The sequence below is a fragment of the Delphinapterus leucas genome, chromosome 9 (genome assembly GCF_059928025.1).
Source record: "Delphinapterus leucas isolate spDelLeu-1000000601 "Yukka" chromosome 9, BTC_Dleu_Yukka2, whole genome shotgun sequence".
Classification (NCBI taxonomy): Eukaryota; Metazoa; Chordata; class Mammalia; order Artiodactyla; family Monodontidae; genus Delphinapterus; species Delphinapterus leucas.
Window position 1 is genome coordinate 79,328,071 of NC_143137.1, and position 17,142 is coordinate 79,345,212.

Consider the following 17,142-nt stretch of genomic DNA (forward strand, 5'->3'; position numbering starts at 1 on the left):
TTTTGCGGTACGCGGGCCTTTCACTGTTGTGGCCTCTCCCGTTGCGGAGCACAGGCTCCGGACGCGCAGGCTCAGCGGCCATGGCTCACGGGCCCAGCTGCTCCGCGGCATGTGGGATCTTCCCGGACCGGGGCACGAACCCGTGTCCCCTGCATCGGCAGGCGGACTCTCAACCACTGTGCCACCAGGGAAGCCCTGAATTGGAATTTTTGAAGAATGTTTCTTGACAGAGCTGGGATCTCAGATCTCATCTGGGCCTTGAAGGACAGGTAGGACTTCAGTTAACAGAATGAAGAGGAGGGCATTTCAGGCTGATGCAAAGGCAAAAGTGCAGTGGAAGTTGTGGCTTTTCAGGAGAAAGCTCGACTTTTGAAAAAGAACAGGGAATACCATTGAGTAAGTAGACTGGTGCCATTTTACCAGATTCTTTCTTTCTGTTAGAAGATACAGAAGTGTGACAAATTGTGGTTTTTATAGAATAAAAATTCAAATATAGTTTCTTTTCCTATTCTGGCAAAACGTCCCATCTTAGAACTAGTTATGTCCAACATGAGATGTATGGTGTTTCTGTTTGATCTAGAATGTGCTTGTACTAAAATTAGGAAATGCAAAAACATGTTTTTTTATGGAAAAGAGGTCATAACACGAAGGACAGTTGCCCTTGCTACTTCCATCAAGTTTTGTAATAATCCAGATATGTCTATATTGTGTGTCACAGTTGCTGCCGTAGTTGGAAATGTTTTTGCAGTATGTATACTCCCATTTGCCAAAAGCTTAAGAAAATAGACTCACACATAATTAACAGCAGCTATTTTCCCCCAGCTGAACCTAATGATTGAAATCACAAATGGTTGGAAAAGGACCCCAACAAATTCACTAGTTCACGGTCTAATTTCTTCAAGGGCATACGTTTAACCAACGACAGCATAGGTACTTACTGAGGACTTTCTTTTTCCTTTTTTAAATCAAGCTAATCCATTTTACTAACTTTAGGCAGGATTGTTTAAAACCTTGCCTGATGAAAAAATTCCATTTAATAAATAAAACCCTCTGGAGAGAGAGAGATTCCACAGCAAGCCCTTAGTACTGAGCAAAGCTTAGCGGTTTTTTATTATATCTAAGGTAACTCCCCCACGCTTCTTCCATTTAAGACCATTTTCTCTAGTGTCGTGTGGTTCACTTACAATAGAATTGTTTTATAGTTGCTCTAGTCTGCCTTTAGGTGGGAAGGTGTGGGTGTATGTGTACAAACCTCTGTCCTTGAGTGTTAAAAACAATGATGGAGATCTATGAAGTGTGGCATTATTAAGTTATTCTTTTTATGACCTTAGAAGTTTCATGTCATTTTCACCTCTAAAGTGCCTTTCTTTAAAAATAGAAACAGGCTTCTTCTCCTGCCAGCTTCAAGGAGCCTCCATGTTCACTCACAGCTGCCCACATCATAGTAGAGCCCATCTGAGCCTGTTTTTTTCTCTGAGCCATAGTCTAAGCTCTTATATTTTCCCTACATTTTTCTTATCATTGTTTTATTCTCTCTGTACATCCCTCAATGCCACGCTATCTGCTAAGTAGGGGGTTTAAAAACAACCTTATGTGAATTAAATGTTATCCATAATGTAAACTTTATAAACAATATATTCACATTTTAGAACTGTTTGGAGGCATCAAATCTCAAATTAAGGGTAACAACGGTAGTAATTTCAGATTACTTGTAGAGATATGCGATATATGGGTGTCACAGAAACCCTGAGAACAGTGCTGGACACAGAAAGTGCTCAATTGATATTAGCTCCTGTTTTTAGCTGTGATGAAGATGGTGACAGTGGTGGTCTTGTCTAAACACATCAGAGTGCGGGCTGTATTGTATTCATTTGTATTTTCTGCAGGGAATATAGTGCTTTGTTCTATTCATAGATATATTCAATACATACATTCATACATGTATTCAGTAAGTATGCATTTGATTCAACCACATAAAATCCTCTATTTAAGAATGATAGGAAGTTACTTAGACATTTACGTTTTGTGAAGAATCATTTGAACAGTTTATTAATCTTTGAATTCTTCATTGTATGCATGATAGAATTGCACCTCCCTACCTCCGCTTGGAGGTTAACATGGCTTTGTGACTTGATTTGGTCAGTTAAATGAGGTCAGAATTGACAAATGCCACTTCCGTGCAAAAACCTTCGAAATTAAGACCAAGAGTGTGATTTGTAACGTTTCCTTTTCCAGCCTCAGCAGTCACAAATGCACTTGCCAAGATGGAGGCTCTGGCACCCTGGGTCCCAGACTTACTTGGTAAGCAGGGTCCCACTTGAAGACTTGCCTTGGTTACATAAACTGAGCTACAAATAAACATCTGTTCTTTGAAGCCACTGAGATTTCCGGGGTTTTGGTTTTTTTGTTTGTTTTTAACATCTTTATGGGAGTATAACTGCTTTACAATGGTCTGTTAGTTTCTGCTGTATAACAAAGTGAATCAGCTATACATATACATACATCCCCATATCTCCTCCCTCTTGTGTCTCCCTCCCACTGTCCCTATCCCACCCCTCTAGGTGGTCACAAAGCACCGAGCTGATCTCCCTGTGCTATGCGGCTGCTTCCCACTAGCTATCTATTTTACATTTGGTAATATATATAAGTCCATGCCGCTCTCACTTCGTCCCAGCTTACCCTTTCCCCTCCCCATGTCCTCAAGTCCATTCTCTACATCTGACTCTTTATTCCTGTCCTGTCCCTAGATTCTTCAGAAGCTTTTTTTTTTTTTAGGTTCCGTATATGTGTGTTAGCATACGGTATTTGTTTTTCTCTTTCTGACTTGCTTCACTCTGTATGACAGACTCTAGGTCCATCCACCTCACTACAAAGAACTCAATTTCATTTCTTTTTATGGCTGAGAAATATTCCATTGTATATATGTGCCACATCTTTATCCATTCATCTGTCGATGGACACTTAGGTTGCTTCCATGTCCTGGTTATTGTAAATAGAGCTGCAATGAACATTGTGGTACATGACTAGGATTAATCTCCAAAATTTACAAGCAGCTCATGCAGCTCAATATCAAAAAAACAAACAACCCAATCCAAAAGTGGGCAGAAGACCTAAATAGACATTTCTCCCAAGAAGATATACAGATTGCCAACAAACACATGAAAGAATGCTCAACATCACTAATCATTAGAGAAATGCAAATCAAAACTACAGTGAGGTATCACCTCACACCAGTCAGAATGGCCATCACCAAAAAATCTACAAACAATAAGTGCTGGAGAGGGTGTGGAGAAAAGGGAACCCTCTTGCACTGTTTGTGGGAATGTAAATTGATACAGCCACTATGGAGAACAGTATGGAGGTTCCTTAAAAAACTAAAAATAGAACTATCACATGACCCAGCAATCCCACTACTGGGCATATACTCTGAGAAAACCGGGGTTGTTTTTTATTGCGGCCTAACCTGTCCTCTCTTGACTGACAATTGGCAACACATTTATTTGGGAAGAAAACATTTTTGCTCCTAGACATGACTAAGCAAACTGTTTTTTTCCACACACAAATAAATTATGTTCAGGTGTCACTCTGCATAACCGACTGTGCCATGCCACCTTTCTCTATACTACATGTGGTGAAATTTCTTCCTTACAAGGAAGAAACATAGCATCTGTTGTATTTGAACAGGAAAACAGCTTCTGGCTGGCTGTCCACAGTGCTGAATCGGGAATGTAATCTGTCTGGCTGTCTCCTGGATTGTAGGGCTTTGGAGGAACGCGAGCAGCTAGACTTACCTATGTAATTGTTGTCTTATCCTCCTTTTTCTCTTGGCTTATGCATTAGAAAGTATAGAGTGAAGTGACAACTTGTGATGGGTATAGTTGTTAAATAATCACGTGGGACTTTCCAGAGCAAAAACAGCAACTCCTCTGTCTTAGTAACAGCAAGAAAGACTGAAGGGTGGAGAAAATAATCCTCACTTCCACAGACTTGGTAATTCTCTGAGAGATTCAACCATATTTCTTGAATTCTTGTTTCCCTGCCTTTACATATGAATATTGTTTTATATTTTAAATGCTTTAAAAGATGCTGCATCCTTAGAAGTCATCTTTGTTGCATTTTTTCAGTAAATGATTACAATGAAAATTACATTTCCTATTCTCTAATGGTAAGGAGTAGGAAACTGGGATGAAATATGTAGTTTTAGTGACAACTAAGAGAGATATATGAAAAAATATTATTTTCAATTTGTTTACACCATCCTCAAGAGTACTGGCCTTGAGTTTGTTCTTATTTTTGTACAGCAGTTTTACTATCTTGGTGTTAAGAGTGAAAAATTATGATCAAAAGTTGACATATGGATTGTAGAATACAAAAGACTATTAAATGCAGAAAAAGTACAAATAATCTTCATTCAAAAGCTTTGTTCAGTGTATTAATATGGATTATATTTAGGCTTGAACTCTTGTTCTCATATCATATTAGACTAAGTCTGTTTCTCTGTGTAGATGGTAAATAAGGCTCCTTGTTAGTTCAATTTTAGATAAAATGAGTAAAGAGAGCACTTTCTGAAAACAGTAATCATTCCATATTTTGTGGTTTACAGTGCTCCATTAAAAATAGCGTGATAGGGGCTTCCCTGGTGGCGCCGTGGTTGAGAGTCCGCCTGCCGATGCAGGAGACACGGGTTCGTGCCCCGGTCCAAGAAGATCCCACATGCCGCGGAGCGGCTGGGCCCGTGAGCCATGGCCGCTGAGCCTGCGCGTCCAGAGCCTGTGCTCCTCAACGGGAGAGGCCACAGCAGTGAGAGGCCCGCGTACTGCAAAAAAAAAAAAAAAAAAAATAGCATGATATTGTTAGGTCTATTTTAAGCAATCATACAGTCTGATTCACAAAGGAGAATTGACAGTTCCTTCCCATGTTTTATTACTGTATGTCTTAGATTGCATTCTGTATGCTATTTTTTTATTGATGGGAGGATGGTGAGAAAGACAGGATGGATTAAATGGATTCATTGGGAGACACTACAGAACATAAGTTTCTGTTGGTTTCAGGTTTTAGAGTAGTCAAGAAATTAGGGTGCTTCTTCCAATATGAATAAAAATTACTCTTTTTAAGTACCTATTTTGTGCTCAATGATTTAGATGCATCACCTCAAATTCTCCAAATACCTTTGTATTATTATTCACATTTTATGAGTAAGCTAAAAGAGGCTCAGTTGTTTAAATGCCTTCCCCAAGTGAAGCTGTGTAGCTAGCAAATAACAAAACTGGATTCAAACTCAGTGTCTGTACTGTTTGAATATAACAGGCTGAATTATGGGGGTGGGTTTTGAAAGATTATTTCCCCTTAGTATGTCAAAGTGTCTTTCTCAGTGGTGTGTAGATTTGTCATTACATTTACTACCTGTCTCAATCCTTCATCTGTAAGGTGTACCCATCTCCTTTATAGGATTGTTCTTTGGATTAATTTGAATATTAAAGCTTAAATCACAGTGCTTGTCATAGTAAGATCTTAGAATTTTAAGTATTTACTGAGAACATGAGAACATACGGTTAGAAGGAACTGTATTATTACTGTGCTTTAGCTCTGAAATAAATAAATATATATTTAAATATTTAAATAAGCAAATATATATTTATTTAAATAAATATATATTTATGTATTTGAGGGGAGGCACAGTTTTCCTTTATTTTTTTCACAAATTAAGTCAGAGGACCCAGAGACCCAGTGTGTAGCACCATGTGTCCTGTTGCAGCAGGTACTTCTCAGATACCTTGTCTTCCAACCCAGCCCTCTGACATATCCAGGTTTTTTTGACAAGTGCAATCATTTCAACAACAGGGCCGTTCAGATCCACTTCATGTATTCAAAAGCTCTTCCGAGAGGATCTCTGCTTGACTGCTTCAAGGATCTCCCTGCTGGTAATGGCTTTTCAGTGGTCATAGAAGGACAGTCTCACTGCCTCCAGGCTAACCCGTTCCAGTTGCTGATCCTTCAGAAAGCCCAGTGCATCCAAGACCCAGAAACACCTGCTGAAGTCTGGGTGGGTTTGCTTTAGGATTTTCCCCATGAAACTAAAATAGATCTGCTTCTTCCTCATCTTCTTCCCAAAGGCTGAACTGGCCCATTCGTATTTCATTTTGGCTGGGATATAAATTGTAGTCTTCTTAGGAAATTGTAGTCCATGAAGCAAATGAAGTGCACATGGAAGGCTTAATCCATATACATCTAGCTCAGACCACTGGCCTAATGATTGAGATATATACATGCTAGTTGTTGAGTAACACTCTGAATAAAAATCAATAAAATAGGTGAAAGAAGATAGAATGTGTCAGGGGTTCTGCTTTATATAGGTTAATCAGAGAAAGTGTCTCTGATGAGTGATATTTCAGCAGAGAACTAAGAGAAATATGGAAGCTTAGGAGGAAAACATTATGGACAGAGAGACTGTCAAGTGCAAAGGCATTGAAACTAGAGGGTCATTTATCCATTCTAACAGTGAACTGAGCAGGGAGAAATAGAGGTAAAATTAGTGAGGCAGTTGGGGAGCTGATCTGTGGGCCTTGTCTACCATGCTGAAGAGCGGGCTTCAGCTGCAGGAATAGGAAACCGTTGGAGTTCTGAGTTACAATGACTTGGTCTGACTTTCAGATTGAAGAGGTCACTGACTATTGGATAAGCAGGTGATAGACTTTAGGGACAAGGTTTGAGACAGAGAAACCAGTCTGGAGGCTATTTTAATAGTTCAGGTAAGGGAACTTGGTGGCTTGGAGGTGAGTGGAATTGATGGAGACAGAAAGAAAAGATGTGGATATTAAAAGGAGATCCAACAGAACTAACTGATAGCTTCTTATGGGATGTAAGAGGAAGAGAGGAGCCCAAAAATAATTTCAAGTGTTTTGTCCTAAACAGCTGGAATCGTGGAGTTGCTACTTTCCCATGGGAAATGTTGCTGGAGGAGTAAGTATGCAGAGAGATTGTGTGGTAGCTGAATGGGGACCTGAGGTCAAGGGGAGTGATGGCTAAACGTGTGTGATGTACCACATGCTTGTCTGGTGAGGGAATGATCTGGTGAGAGGGAACAATTGATGATGCAAAAGAGGGAAGAAAGTCCTTGAGTAGGTGAGAGGTGGGATGTATTAAAGCAGAGCAGAGGCTGGGCTGTGACAGGAGTGCAGAGGGCAGCAGAGTATAGGAGTATTGATGCAGAGGGTTAGGTAGAATTGATGGTGGTGGAAAAACTGGGGACTTCTCTTTTTACAACTTCTAGTCTCACTTATATGTGAAGCCAGGTCCTCCACTGTGGGAGAGGAAGGAGGAAAGGCACGTGTATCGTTTTGCTGGGGCTGCCAATAACACATACCACAGACGAGGTAGCCTAAACAACTGAAATTTTTTTCCTAGAATTTCGGGATCAAGTTATCAGCCGGATTGGTTTCTTCTAAGGCCTCTCTCCTTGGCTTGGACATCTGTGCCCTGTGTCTTCACATGGTTTTCCTTCTGTGTCTGTCTGTGTCCTAACCTCCTCTTCTTATAAGAATACCAGTCACATTAATGTAGGGGCCATCCCAATTACTTCATTTTAACTTAGTTACCTCTTTAAAGAGCCTATCTCCAAATACAGTCACATTCTGAGGTACTGGGGATTCGAATTTTAACATATAAATTTGGGGGACACAATTCAATCCATAAAAAGGTATTTGAAGTTTGAGGAAAGTATGATATAATTCTCGAGAATGGGCTAGGTACATTTAGGATTGTATGGCAATGTTTCAGTTAATGCTATAAACATGTTCAGTCACGGTCACAGCATTGTAATATCCATAACACTTAAGAAAATCAAGGGATAACTTAAGTTTAAAGTTTTAATAACTCTATTCATGCCAATTAAATGTAAAAAATATTTTCTGTACATATACTCTAGTTGTATAGAAGATAAAAAAGAGTAATAGTAGCTCTAGATTTCTTTACTATGCATACATATGTTCTAGGTATTTTTGCCAAGTGATTTGCATTTGTTATTTCATAAATTATGCCCACAGAGGTTCAAGATTAGAAAACTAGAAAAGCGGGGGACATAGGTAGAGTGAACTCTCTACATCTTTCATCCCATGGCCTTCAGACTAAAGTCCAGCTTCTGCTAGTCTCTACAACAGTCTTCTATTCAGTATGAAAAGTCTATGTCTACAGCAGTCTTATATTCAGTATGAAAAATCTATGTGCATTCTCCGCTTTGGATATTTAATACATAATATACATATTTTTCAAAATTTATTTATAGTTTGTCTTTAAATCAAGATTTAATATATTCCACAAATATCTTGATTTTATTTTACAGTTCATTTTAGCAAATTTAAAAATTATTTATACAAATAGAGGGGAGTCTCTTTGGCTTTCTTAAAACTTATCCATAATCATTCAGTATGCGATGTTTAATTTTATTACTGTAATGTTTAAAATACAGTAGAAAATGAAGAAAACACATAGCAAATACTTAATTAGGAGACTAACATACATGGTTTCAACATACCTTTTTGTACTATTGATGGGGCATCTTCTGAAAACTCATGGTCATGCTATATGATCAAATATAATCAGCAGTGGTTAAAAATATTATTCAGAATGTTTTTTTTTAAGAGAGGTGGGACCAATTCTAAGATGGTGGAGTAGAAGAACGTGCGCTCACTCCCTCCTGTGAGAGCACCAGAATCACAGCTAACTGCTGTGATTGACAGGAAGACACTGGAACACACCAAAAACTGTACCCCACATCCAAAAACAAAGGAGAAGCCACAGTGAGATGGTAGGAGGGGCACAATCACAGTAAAATCAAATCCCATAACCGCTGGTTGGGTGACTCACAGACTGGAGAACACTTATACCACAGAAGTCCACCCACTGGAGTGAAGATTCTGAGCCCCACGTCAGGCTTCCCAACCTGGGGGTCCAGCAACGGGAGGAGGAAGTCCGTGAGAATCAGACTTTGAAGGCTAGTGGGATTTGATTGCAGGACTTTGACAGGACTGGGGGAAAACAGGGCCTCCACTCTTGGAGGACACACACCACAGATGTCCGTAGTGTGTGCATCAGGACCCAGGGGGAAGGAGCAGTGACCCCCTAGCAGACTGAACCAGACCTACCTGCTAGTGTCGGAGGGTCTCCTGCAGAGGCAGGGGGCAGCTGTGGCTCACCAAGGGACAAGGACACTGGCAGCAGAAGTTCTGGGAAGTACTCCTTGGCGTGAGCCCTCCCAGAGTCCGCCATTAGCCCCACCAAAGAATCTGTAGCCTCCAGTGCTGGGTCACCTCAGGCCAAACAACCAACAGGGAAGGAACTCAGCCCCTCCCATCAGCAGATAAGGGGATTAAAGTTTTACTGAGCTCTGCCCACAGCCAGTCCCTCCCTTCGGGAAGCTGGCAGAAGCCTCTTAGATAGCCTTATCCACCAGAGGGCAGACAACAGAAGCAAGAAGAACTACAATCCTGCAGCCTGTGGAACAAAAACACATTCACGGAAAGACAGACAAAAGGAAAAGGCAGAGGACTATGTACCAGATGAAGGAACAAGATAAAACCCCATAAAAACAACTAAATGAAGTGGAGATAGGTAACCTTCCAGGAAAAGAATTCAGAATAATGTTAGTGAAGATGATCCAGCACCTCAGAAAAAGAATGGAGGCAAAGGTTGAGAAGATGCAAGAAATGTTTAACAAATAACTAGAAGAATTAAAGAAGAAACACCTAGAAGAATTAAAGAACAAACAGATGAACGATACAATAACTGAAATGAAAGATACAGTAGAAGGAATTGATAGCAGAGTAACTGAGGCAGAAGAACAGATAAATGACCTGGAAGACAGAATGGTGGAAATCACTTCTGTGGAACAGAATAAAGAAAAAGAATGAAAAGAAATGAAGACAGCCTAAGAGACCTCTAGGACAACATTAAAGGCACCAACATTCCCATTATAGGGGTCCCAGAAGGATGAGAGAGAGAAAGGACCTGAGAAAATATTTGAAGTGATTATAGTCAAAAACTTCCTTAACATGGGAAAGGAAATAGCCACCCAACTCCAGGAAGCGCTGAGAGTCCCAGGCAGCATAAATTCAAGGAGAAACACACCGGGACACATAGTAATCAAACTGATGAAAATTAAAGGCAAAGAAAAATTATTAAAAGCAACAAGAGGAAAACGACAAGTAACATACAAGGGAACTCCCATAAGGTTAACAGCTGATTTCTCAGCAGAAACTCGACAAACCAGAAGGGAGTGATACGATATATTTAAAGTGATGAAAGGGAAGAACCTGCAACCAAGATTACTCTACCCAGCAAGGATCTCATTCAGATTTGATGGAGAAATCAAAAGCTTTACAGAGAAGTGAAAACTAAGAGAATTCAGCACCACCAAACGAGCTCTACAATAAATGCTAAAGGAACTTCTCTAAGTGGGAAACACAAGAGAAGAAAAACACCTACCAAAACAAAACCAAAACAATTAAGAAAATGGTAATAAGAACATACATACTGATAAATACCTTAAATATGAATGGATTAAATGCCCCAACCAGAAGACACAGGCTTGCTGAATGGATACAAAAACCAGACCCATATATATGCTGTCTACAAGAGACCCACTTCAGACCTAGGGACACATACAGACTGAAAGTGAGGGGATGGAAAAAGATATTCCATGCAAATGGAAATCAAAAGAAAGCTGGAGTGGCAATACTCATGTCAGATAAGATAGAAGTTAAAATAAAGAATGTTGCAAGAGACAAGGAAGGACACTACATAATGATCAGGGGATCAATCCAAGAAGAAGATATAACAATTATAAATATATATGCACCCCACTACATAAGGCAAATGCTAAGAGCTATAAAAGAGGAAATTGACAGTAACACAATAATAGTGGGGGACTTTAACACCTCACTTACACCAATGGACAGATATCCAGACAGAAAATTAATAAGGAAACACAAGCTTTAAATGACACAATAGACTAGATATATTTAATTGCTATTTAGAGGGCATTCCATCCGAAAACAGCAGATTACACTTTCTTCTCAAGTGCACATGGAACATTCTCTAGGATAGATCATATCTTGGGTCACAAATCAAGCCTTGGGAAATTTAAGAAAATTGAAGTAATATCAGGCATCTTTTCTGACCACAATGCTATGAGATTAGAAATAAAATACAGGGAAAAAAACGTAAAAAACGCAGACACATGAGGCTAAACAATATGTTACTAAATAACCAAGAGATCACTGAAGAAATCAAAGAGGAAATCAGAAAATACCTAGAGACAAATGACAATGAAAACACGACAATCCAATACCTATGGGATGCAGCAAAAGCACTTCTAACAGGGAAGTTTATAGCAATACAATCCTACCTCAAGAAACAAGAAAAATCTCAAATAAACAATCTAACCTTACACCTAAAGGAACTAGAGAAAGAAGAACAAACAAAGCCCAAAGTTAGTAGAAGAAAAGAAATCGTAAGGACCAGAGCAGAAATAAATGAAATAGAAACAAAGAAAACAATAGCAAATATCAATAAAACTAGAAGCTGTTCTTTGAGAAGATAAACAAAATTGATAAATCTTTAGCCAGACTCTTCAAGAAAAAGAGGGAGAGAACTCAAATCAGTAAAATTAGAAATGAAAAAGGAGAAGTTACAATGGACACCGCAGAAATACAAAGCATCATAAGAGACTACTGTAAGCAACTCTATGCCAGTAAAATGGGCAACCTGGAAGAAATGGACAAATTCTTAGAAAGGTATAAGCTTCCAAGACTGAATGAGGAAGAAATAGAAAATATGAACAGACCAATCACAAGTAATGAAATTGAAACTGTGATTAAAAATCTTCCAACAAACAGTATTTGTCTTTCTCTTTCTGACTTACTTCACTCTGTATGCCAACAAACGGAAGCCCAGGACCAGATGGCTTCACAGGTGAATTCTAACAAACATTTAGAGAAGAGCTAACACCCATCCTTCCCAAACTCTTCCAAAAAATTGCCGAGGAAGGAACACTCCCAGACTCATTCTACAAGGCCATCATCACCCTGATACCAAAACCAGACAAAGATACTACAAAAAAAGAAAATTACAGACCAATATCACTGATGAATATAGATTCAAAAATCCTCAACAAAATACTAGCAAACAGAATCCAGCAACACATTAAAAGGATCATACACCATGATCAAGTGGGATTTATCTCAGGGATGCAAGGATTCTTCAGTATACACAAATCAATCAATGTGCTGCACTGTATTAACAAACTGAAGAATGAAAACCATATGAACATCTCAATAGATGCAGAGAAAGCTTTTGACAAACTTCAACACCGATTTATGATAAAAACTCTCCAGAAAGTGGGCATAGACGGAACCTACCTCAACATAATAAAGGCCATATACAACAAATCCAAAGCAAACATTATTCTCAATGGTGAAAAACTGAAATCATTTCCTCTAGGATCAGGAACAAGACAAGGATGTCCACTCTCGCCACTGTTATTCAACATAGTTTTGGAAGTCCTAGCCATGGCAATCAGAGAAGAAAAAGAATTAAAAGGAGTATAGATTGGGAAAGAAAAGTAAAACTGTCACTGTTTGCAGATGACATGATACTATATATAGATAATCCTAAAGATGCCACCAGAAAACTACTAGAGCCAATCAATGAGTTTGGTAAAGTTGCAGGATACAAAATTAATGCACAAAAATCTCTTGCATTCCTATATACTAACAAGAAAAGATCAGAAAGAGAAATTAAGGAAACAATCCCATTCACCAGTGCAACAAAAAGAATAAAATACCTAAGAATAAACCTACCTAAGGAGGTAAAAGACCTGTACTCAGAAAACTATAAGACACTGATGGAAGAAATCAATGATGACACAAACAGATGGAGAGATATACCATGTTCTTGGATTGGAAGAATCAATATTGTGAAAATGACTATACTACCCAAAGCAATCTACAGATTCAGTGCAATCCCTATTGAATTACCAATGGCATTTTTTACAGAACTAGAACAAACAATCTTAAAATTTGTATGGATACACAAAAGACCCTGAATAGCCAAAGCAATCTTGAGGGAAAAAAACGGAGTTAGAGGAATCAGACTCCTTGACTTCAGACTATACTACAAAGTTATAGTAATCAAGACAATATGGTACTGGCACAAAAACAGAAATATGGATCAATGGAGCAGGATAGAAAGCCCAGGGATAAACCAGTCAACTACTCTCTGGCAAAGGAGGCAAGGACATACAATTGAGAAAAGCCAGTCTCTTCAATAAGTGGTGCTAGGAAAACTGGACAGCTACATGTAAAAGAATGAAATTAGAACACTCCCTAACACATACACAAAAATAAACTCATAATGGATTGATGACCTAAATGTAAGACTGGACACTATAAAACTCTCAGAGGAAAACATAAGAAGAACACTGTTTGACATAAATAACAGCAAGATCGTTTTTGACCCACCTCCTGTAGTAATGGCAATAAAAACAAAACTAAACAAATGGGACCTAATGAAACTTAAACACTTTTGCACAGCAAAGGAAACTATAAACAAGATGAAAAGACAACCCTAAGAATGGGAGAAAGTATTTGCAAATGAATCAACGGACAAAGGATTAATCTCCAAAATATATAAACAGCTCATGTAGCTCAGTATTAAAAAAACAAACGACCCAATTAAAAAATGGGCAGAAGACCTAAATAGACATTTCTCCAAAGAAGACATACAGATGGCCAAGAAGCACATGAAAAGCTGCTCAACATCACTAATTAGTAGAGAAATGCAAATCAAAAGTACAATGAGGTATCACCTCCCACCAGTTAGAATGGGTATCATCAGATACCAAACTACATACAAACGACAAATGCTGGAGAGGGGGTGGAGAAAAGGGAACCCTCTTGCATTGTTGGTGGGAATGTAAATTGACACAGCCACCATGGAGAACAGTATAGATGTTCCTTAAAAAACTAAAAACTACCATACAACCCAGCAATCCCACTACTGGGCATATACCCTGAGAAAACCGTAATTCAAAACGAGTCATGTACCACAGTGTTCACTGCAGCTCTGTTTACAATAGCCAGGACATGGAAGCAACCTAAGTGTCTATCGACAGATGAATGGATAATGAAGATGTGGCACATATATACAGTGGAATATTACTCAGCCATAAAAGGAAACGAAATTGAATTATTTGTAGAGATGTGGATGGACCTAGGGATTGTCATACAGAGTGAAGTAAGTCAGAAAGAGAAAAACAGATATCGTATATTAACATATATATGTGGAATCTAGAAAAATGTTCCGGATGATCCGGTTTGCAAGGCAGAAATAGAGATACAGACGTAGTGAACAAATGTATGGACACCAACGGGGGAAAGCAGGGTGGAGGGGGTGGTGGTGGTGGGATGAGTTGGGAGATTGGGATTGACATATATACACTAATATGTATAAAATAATAAGAACCTGCTTATAAATAAATAAATAAAATTCCCCCCAAAATAAGGGGTAAATGAGAGAGAGTTAGGAATAAATTGCATATGGTATAACGTTTAAATTATCTTTCTCAATACAAATTGTTAGACATTTCTCTATACTTTCTCAATACTTAGAAACATGTCAGATGGCTTTACTTTTACTTCTTGGCAGGCGTCCCTTGAATCCTTAAAATGAATGAAATTTTATGCTGCAAGTTGTACCACAGTGTACTTTCCTTTCACTTAGCTCTCTCACACAGTGAGACTTGGGATTTTACCAACTTTGAATGCTTATCTGTACTCGTAGCCGTTTGGGTTGCATGCCATTTGAAAACCAGATGAATACTATGGATTCTTTAGAAAAATTCAAGACTTTGCATGTACATTCAAAACATTGCATCCAGATTCAAGCAATTCATGGATTCCCATAAGACAGCCCGTGAATATCCATGGACTTCAAGTTATAGTGCTTCTAGACTAATGGTAATAGCCTGGTTATACCAATTATGACTTATCTTGATGGAATATAATGTATAACAGGAACAGGGGGATGTTTATGATGAACTGAAGCATGACGAAAGCAAAACACAAAGTTATATATGTACTATGATTACAATGATATAAACTACACATCTCGACAAAACATTTTTAAACTCATATAAAACTAAAGTAGCTGTCTAAAAGTAGTAGGATTATGAAAATTTTTCTTTTAAAACTTCCTTATTTTTAAAAATGCTGTATTGTTTTGTATTAAAAATAATATAGCAATAGGAGAAACCTACAAAAGAGATAATGTATAACCAGGACAAATGCAATCATTCCTTAGGTGCTCATTGAACATCATTCTGTTTTTCTTTTCTTTTTATCATCTTCCTTTTTGTTCTCTTGACTGAAGCTAAAATAATCATTAAAAAAATTCAGTCTGGTTATACCACCTCTGCGATTAAAGCTACTCGGTAGCTTCTGACTATGGTCTCCAAGTCTCCTTTTCATGAGATGGCCTTTGCCCATCTCCCTACATTTCCCCCACTTCACTAGCCTTTCCCAGAAAAAGCCTACTCCTCCTTGCCTCTCTGCCTCTACACTTGACTTTGCACATTCATCCTCTGGTTCTCCTGCTCTCCTCTCCTCAATGTTACTCATCCTTTAGATTTCAGCTCCAACTTTACTTGTTAAGGAAAGATCTATTTATTCTCCAGCTTGAGAACAGTACTGCATTATTCACACTTACAAGCATTCTGATTTTAATTTCATAGATTTTTTTGTGGAAGGAATGACTAATAAACCCACAAGACAGTTCATATTTTTTGTAAAACATTAAAAGATTAAAAACGTGGAGTTTTTTTTATATATATATAGATAATACTGAGAGCAAAGCATTCCAATTGACTAATGTAATCAATACGGACAGCCCACTCCCATAATATTAACATATGTAAGGCAAGTCTTCTTCAAGATAGTATAGTAAGGAGATTACAAAGGTAGAGAAAGTGCTCGAGTGGAGAAAGTATTTTATAACACTTACAGTTTATTTTTTGAGATTTAGGCTGATAATATGACCCGAAAACATCCAGCAATTTTCAACTGTTCAGAGAAAATGAAAGTCAGTTAAGTTAAAAAAAAAAAAATTGAGCCAAACATGTTATTTGTCGTCATGTGGACACAATAGCTAACTGATTGAATCTGTATTTCTTTAAAGTTACGTAAGTCCTGCCTTAGGTCATTTCACTCTGGGGGGTTCAAGAGGAAAGACAAATTAGCTCAGTGGGTGCTAATCTCAGCATCATCTCTATGGTTGGAATAGCACTTCTGAGTGTTCATATAGAAGTTCATTCAGCCTTCTTGAACTCTTTCCAGTTTTACCAACCAGAAAGTGTTGGTACAAGTTTACGTAGCTTCATTCCTGTGGACTTAACATTTAAGGAATGGTGATATATATCACATGCTGCATTTTGCTTCAAATAGCCTTAGTACAACAAAGATCATGAAATTGCACTGTTTTTAGCTTTAATTTCAAATAGTCTTGGAAGCTTTACTTTAGTAGATCCTATTCTGTAATCTTATATTGGTCATAATATAATATGCAAATAGGAAAATACATATATTTGTTTAAAACCATAATATCCAACCTGACATTTTTAATCCCATAAGACTACTCAGGAAATGGATGAGCTGCTAAAATATTAAGGCTAACAAATCATCAATTCAATGGCGTTTTATAGGTCACCCTGACCGGAAGAACTGTCAACCATTTTGTTCCCTTAATTCTGTAAATCAAGACTTTCAAAGGTTTTGCATCCAAGGCAGTAGTCTGAAAGTTTTCAATTTTCTTACCAGGTACCATTACCTAAACCTGCTGAATGCTGAGTAGATATCTAATGATTGCTGTTCACCAAAGGGCAATTAGGATTCTGGTCTCAAAATGTTTAATAACATATTTGAGAGATGGAAACTTTTATTATTTGTTTCAGTTCTTAATTTTAAAATTGTATCTTTGTACATATTTAAAAGTTCATAGAATAAAAGGTTTCTATGCATATCTAAATAGTAAGGAAAAAACCACTTAGGTTTAAAACCAAAAAATTGGATCACGTCTACTTGAATTCCATCTAAG

The 17,142-nt window shown here is 38.1% G+C and overlaps 1 pseudogene; it reads right to left on the minus strand.

Moving 5' to 3' along the window:
* Window positions 1-5,029: 5,029 nt before the first annotated feature.
* LOC149748435 (histone H2B.N pseudogene) lies at window positions 5,030-6,268 on the minus strand (annotated as a pseudogene).
* Between the last annotated feature and the right edge of the window lie 10,874 nt (window positions 6,269-17,142).